The sequence below is a fragment of the Acinonyx jubatus genome, chromosome B1, assembly GCF_027475565.1.
Source record: "Acinonyx jubatus isolate Ajub_Pintada_27869175 chromosome B1, VMU_Ajub_asm_v1.0, whole genome shotgun sequence".
Taxonomy (NCBI): Eukaryota; Metazoa; Chordata; class Mammalia; order Carnivora; family Felidae; genus Acinonyx; species Acinonyx jubatus.
In genome coordinates, this window is record NC_069382.1 from 129,544,564 (window position 1) to 129,550,831 (window position 6,268).

Sequence of the window (6,268 nt, forward strand, 5' to 3'; positions counted from 1 at the left end):
CCCGGCCAATGGGCGCCCTTCTGGGGCGGGCTGGCACCAATGGCGGCCGCGGTGGAGGCGGGGCGGCGAGGTCCGCGGGCTGGAGGCGGGGAGAGGCCCAGGCCGGGAGGGAGGCGGGGGCAGCCTGAGGTGACAGGACCCGCGGGCCCCGCGTGTGTCGGCCGGAATCCGGCTGCAAGACACCAAGCATTCGCTCTGGAATAGGATTGCTTTTCACAGGCGGGGAAGCGAGCGGGACTGATTAGGGGTCCATTTTTTAGGTTTGGGGCTCTGGCTCTTAATATTTATGCAGAGGTGACCAAAAGCCTTGAGCATGGGGCTCAAGAAAAATCTAGAGGGTGACAACTGAGGGTGAATTATTAAGCGTTTTATTCCCAGTGGAGGAGTCTTCAGCTTCACACCCTTTCGGAAGACTGGAGGAAGCGCGTTGCCGAAACGCCTGGCTGCGTGGTGGGAGAAGCGGGAAGGAAATCGGTGCGGAGGCCCGCTCTGCCTCGGCCCTCCTGGAGAGTTGCAGGGGGGAGGGGGGGTGCGAAGAGGAGAGCGGTGCTGCAGGAGCCAGGAAGGCTTGGGGTTGGAGGGTGGTGGCTGGGGGGGGGGGAGCCTGAAAAGAAGTCGCAGAGCAGATATTAAATCTTACCATCTGAAAGACACCATGTGGCTTAAAACCCAGTAATGGATAAAGAAGTTTGTCCTCCCTACCTTCCCTGGCACTGAATCTCCCAGCTTTCTTCTCTTCCCCAAGGTCACGGGGCTTTCAGAGTAGTCCTGGTCCTTGTCCTTGTCCTTTTGAAGAAAACATTCTCACAGATGACTTCATGTATCTGTTGTCCCCCACTTACCCCTTAAATTTGAAGCACAGAAGCAGAACACTAGGAGAGTACCACTGTAATCCAACAGAATGATTTTCCTAGCGGATGAATTTCTGTAACCTGTCATTTGAACTTGAAAGGTCCTTTGAGGCCAGATTCTTCCTAAGGACGTTCAAATCAGGTCAAGTCTGCCGTTACCTGTTCTGGGAATCTAATAGATTGACCAAGCCAGAAAAACAAAAAGTTTTGAGGAGTGGTGTATCCTGAGGATGGGTCGTTGTCGGCAGGCCTATGAACTCTCAGTGAAATAAAGGAAGTTGTCAAATGCTCCTGAGACAAGAAAGATAAAGCAAAATCTCAAGTTATCAGGGAGCTAAGGTCATCTAAGAAAATAGTTCCAGCATTTGAAGTTTGAATCACACTGGACATCTTTAGATACACGGGGACAAAATTAACAGGATTCCCTTATATCCCAGAGGTGTGGCAGTTTCATAGAAGTCTAGGTGTCTCACAAAGACATAATCCTAATTTAGTGATGGTATCACAAAAAGAAGCTAGGGGAATAGCCAGAGAAGAGTCATGGGAGAAAGGGGGATACCCCATGGTTAAGAAGGAGAGAGTGAGATTCTATAATCATGTACCAAATATGAGGTTTATAATCAATCAGCATTTAGGTCAATATATTTGCCCTATGACTCATGTTTATCACATGAAATTTCATCTTGAGAAAAAAGTTGGCTATCAAAACCTCAAGCCTGCCTGGAGGTGGAATATGAATGATGTCTAAATTACAAACCGAGGCACTATAAGCTTCCTTACCAAATAAACATCCAGAACCCTATGAACTTACTTATACGTAGAAGAATCAATGAAGATATTTAGAGTACTTCTTTTTTTTTTATTTTTTTTTGTTTTATTTTAAATTTGAGAAAGAAGGAGAGACAGAGCGTGAGCAGGGGAAGGGCAGAGACAGAGAATCTGAAGCAGGCTTCAGGTTCTGAGCTGTCCGCACAGAGCCCGAAGTGGGGCTCAAATTCACAAGCACTAAGATCATTGCCTGAGCCGGAGTCAGATGCTTAACAGACTGAGCCATCCATTTTCATTTTATTTTCTTAATTGAACCAATGTAAAATGGCAATTTCCTCAACAAGCATGTCCTACTCCATTTACCAAAATGGCTTTAAATGGCCCCAGCACCAACAATAGTCATAATAGGAAATATTTTAACTAGTTTGAGAGGCCATAATTTACCTTTTCTTTGCATTTATATAGCTCCATCTTCCATTTCTTTATGGCTTCCCATGTGTTCCCTAACAAATATACTGTATATTGTGCATCTGCTGCAATACCAGCCCCTGTGGATATGTTGGTGAGCAAAATGGCACAGTCCCTGTTGCCTTCAAAAGGGAGGCAAACATTATCCAAATAAACATACCAAGGAGAACATACATGCTAACCATGAAAAATCTTATGAAAGAAAAGCATTCAGGTTAAAAATAAAAGATTTAACCTAAAAAAGATCCGTAGGGGCATGTGGGTGGCTCAGCTAGTTAAACGTCTTGACCTGATTTTGGCTCAGGTCATGATCACACCCGTGAGTTCCAGTTCCGAAGTTCCGCATCAAGCTCTACACTGACAGTTTTGAGTCTGGGATTCTCTCTCCCTTCTCTCTCTGCCCCCTCCCTGGCTCACTTGCGCGCTCTCTCTCTCTGTCTCTCTCTCTCTCTGTCAAATAAACAAACTTAAAAAAAAATTATCTGTCTCCCTGTCGCCCCCTCTCTCCGGCTCATGCTCTCTCTGTCTTTAAAAAAAACAAAACAAAAAAAAAACTGTAAACAAAATTGATCTCCAGTTAATGCTATGCACACTCAAGTATTTAGGAGGAAGTATACTGACATCTGCAACTTATTTTGAAATGTACATTTTAAAAGATGGATTGAAGGATGGATAGAGGGATGGATAGCCGTATATACATGTGATAAATCCAGTATACCAAGATGTTAATTGTAGATGCTACATGGTAGGTAGATAGTGTTCATTGTACATTACTTCCAACCTCTCTGTATGTTTAAAAAGTTTACATTGAAAAATTTTGGAAAACAAAAAATAAATAATAAAAGGTGTGATAAGTTCTCACTGTAGCCTTTGACAGGCAAAAGGGATCATGTGGTCTAGCTCTAGCGCCGGGCAGGTGAGGAATTCCCAGTGACCAGAGGATGATACCCAGCGCTGCTGGACTTCCGCCTGAACATATGCTGATTTGCCCCATTCTTTACAGCTCACTTCTTGAAGTGCATATGCCTATTTCAAATTGCAAGAAATCTTTAGTACAGTAGGAATACTGTGTAATAATGATTGTTTTCTATATTTAACCTACTTGTCCTGCAGACAAACATCACTTGGTGAATTTAAAGAGAGACAAACTTCTGGTATCTCAGATCAAATGTGTGGGAAAAAAGCATGTTGGCCACAACATTCTGACTTGAGGTATACTTTTGAAGAATTAAGTGTCTTCACCTCTGGGAAAGGAAAGGATTATTTGACAGGTAATGTGTGCACACCCTATGAAGCTACACAATGACAGAGATGCTTCTTTGTCCCCTGACCCTCCAAAATACTCATTTTGTCAATCTAGTCAATACTCAAAGGAAAAATTGGTTGTAAACATGTTTTACATATGTTCACTGTTTTTTGTTCTTTTATACAGTTTACTCAAGAAGCCTATGTATGCCCAGGCTGAATTGTCTAAGCTTTTGAAAAGTGTCCTATAACATACAGCCTTAATTTATTAATGTGAAAAATAACTTGGAAGGAAAATATCATGGTAAATCAATATAGCCATCAATCAAATAATTATGAAATATTTACTCAGTGTCTTCTATATGTATTGCTGGACAAGAAGCATTATTCCTGACTACAAAGAGCTCACAGCGACTATGACTATCCCCCCGTGTTTCTTGAAACTATTCATAAACTAATTTTGCATTTTTAAAAATCAAGCCATTTGGGGGCACCTGGGTGGCTCAGTCAGTTAAGCATCCGACTTTGGCTCCAGTAATGATCTCACAGTTCGTGAGTTTGAGCCCCAACTTGGGCTCTGTGCTGACAGCCCAGAGCCTGGAGCCTGCTTCAGATTCTGTGTCTCCGTCTCTCTCTGCCCCGCCCCTGCTCGCACTCTGTCTCTTTCTCTCGCAAAAAGAAATAAGCATAAAAAATAAAAAAAATAAAAATCAAGCCGTTTGGATAAAGCACAACCATCTTACTTTAAACTTAAGAAACTCAGTAGTATCATATAGGTTAATATTAATTAATGTTAAAAAGATGGGATGGTTGAGCATTTCCTAAGAAAGCCTTTAGGGTGAACTTTGGTTTGTTCCTGAAGATGCAATAAAGTCTTTAGGAAGTAACATCTTTCATGAAGATTTCTCTTTTCAAAAGGTCCCAAAATTTGTACCCTTGGAAGTAGCATCCAGTCTACCACGATGACTACACTGACTAAACAAGTCCTTGGAGCAATACAGCAAATGTCGGTTCCTGTGTGACTGCATAGTGTATAAATGTTTTAACTGCGAAAAATGAGGTAACTGTTTTACCTTTCTAGATGCAAAAAACAAATTCTCTAGAAGTTTACTTGTGTCAAATCAAAATAAAATAACTTCATCAAAATGAAAAACCCTTTTTCTTTGAAGTTAAAAATTAAATCTGGGTCAAATTAAATTTAAGGAGTTTTATTATATCCTAGAAAAACTAAAGTGATCCTATGGAATTTCAAAGGCGCACACATATAACAATGTTATGCAGCTTTATAACTTGACCATAAATTCTGGAAACAAAGTGAATATGCATAATAAATGATTTCTTGCTTTACCATGACAATATGTGACATGTTTGATGACAGAGACATTACCTGATATGTTTTAAATGTATTTTCTCTTGTAGCAATACATAGTTCTTGTTGCAATTTTTCTCCATCCTAGCAGAAGCATCTTCAATGTGTTATCTTGGTTGACTTCTCTCATTTTTACTAAATAAACCTACACCTTTAGCATACTCCAGAAGAAACAAGGAATCAGAGGGGTTCTATCTGTAAAGTTGATATATAACATAATATACCTTAATATAAATCTGTAAAAAAATAAAATAGTATTGTTTGTATTTCTAAACTTTATGGCTACCCTTTATATAAAGGGAAACTGATAACTGGTATTTAACTTTCCATTGGTCTTCAGTATTTTGTTTTCATCCTACATGTAGGTAAAAGTAAAAGCCCAGTAAAATCAGCCATTATATTTACTTTTAAATGGTTGACCAACAAGTTGTTCTTACCTTATAGATACTTAAGACACCATAGTATCTTATAGATATTACAGCTAATTCTGTTTCCCTCTTTCCATTGGCTTTTGAAAGCCTGGAACAAAATGTATGTCCCATCTGTAGAGAATCTTACTGTGTGCATTTTGAGAAGTAACCTCATTTCAAGGTTCATTTTAACTTTCCTCTGTCATTTTCCTCATGTACTCATTTATTTTCCCACCTACTTAAAGAAAATAACAAACTTGTTTTTCTCTTCATAAATGTAATAGATATTCACTATATAAGATGTATAAAATACGTATAAGAAAAAAGAAGAAAATAAAAACAATCAGTCCAGTGCTCGCTTGGGCAGCACAGATACTAAAATTGGAACGATACAGATAAGATTAACATGGCCCCTGTGCAAGTATGACACACAGATTCATGAAGCTTCCATATTTTAAAAAATAAGAAGGAAAGATCAGTCCATTCACCACCATTTTTAGTTCTTACTATTTTGTTTATCCTTTTCTGTTGCATATATATGCATTTCTAAAAGTGGATCATTTTATACATAATATTTTACACTGCTTTATGAACTGAACAATATATTTAACATCTTCAATAAAATTAAATACTATTCTAAAACATCATTTTAAATTTCATGTGAATTATATTTATCTACAAAATGAATATACTTTAACCAATTTCTCATTTTGTGTTTATTTTCCATTCTTTGCCATTATAAACAATAGTGTAACATAGTTACACACAGTGAATATAACTAAATATTTGCCCTCACCCTTGATTCTTTCCTTAAGATAAATTCCTAAGAGAATAATTGCCAGGTGCCTGGGTGGCTCAGTCAATTAAACAACCAACTTTAGCTCAGGTCATGATCTCATGGTTCATGAGTTTGAGCCCCACATCGGGTTCTGTGCTGACAGCTAGGAGCCTGCAGCCTGCTTTGGATTCTCTCTCTCTCTCTCTCTCTCTCTCTGCCCATCTTGCCCTCTGTCTCTCCCTATCTCTCAAAAATAAATAAACATTTAAAAAAATTAAATAAGTTTAAAAAAAAGAATAATTGCTAGGTCAGGCAGAATGCAAACTCGCAAGGCTTTATATTATATTGCCAATACTCCCTGACAAAAGATGGCACCAGC

The 6,268-nt window shown here is 39.3% G+C and overlaps 1 non-coding gene across 1 annotated transcript; it reads left to right on the forward strand.

Moving 5' to 3' along the window:
* Positions 1–5,462: 5,462 nt before the first annotated feature.
* On the forward strand, positions 5,463–5,569 carry LOC113601048 (U6 spliceosomal RNA). The gene has a single exon (XR_003422186.1). It is a non-coding gene; the product is annotated as a U6 spliceosomal RNA (small nuclear RNA).
* The last annotated feature ends 699 nt before the right edge of the window (positions 5,570–6,268 follow it).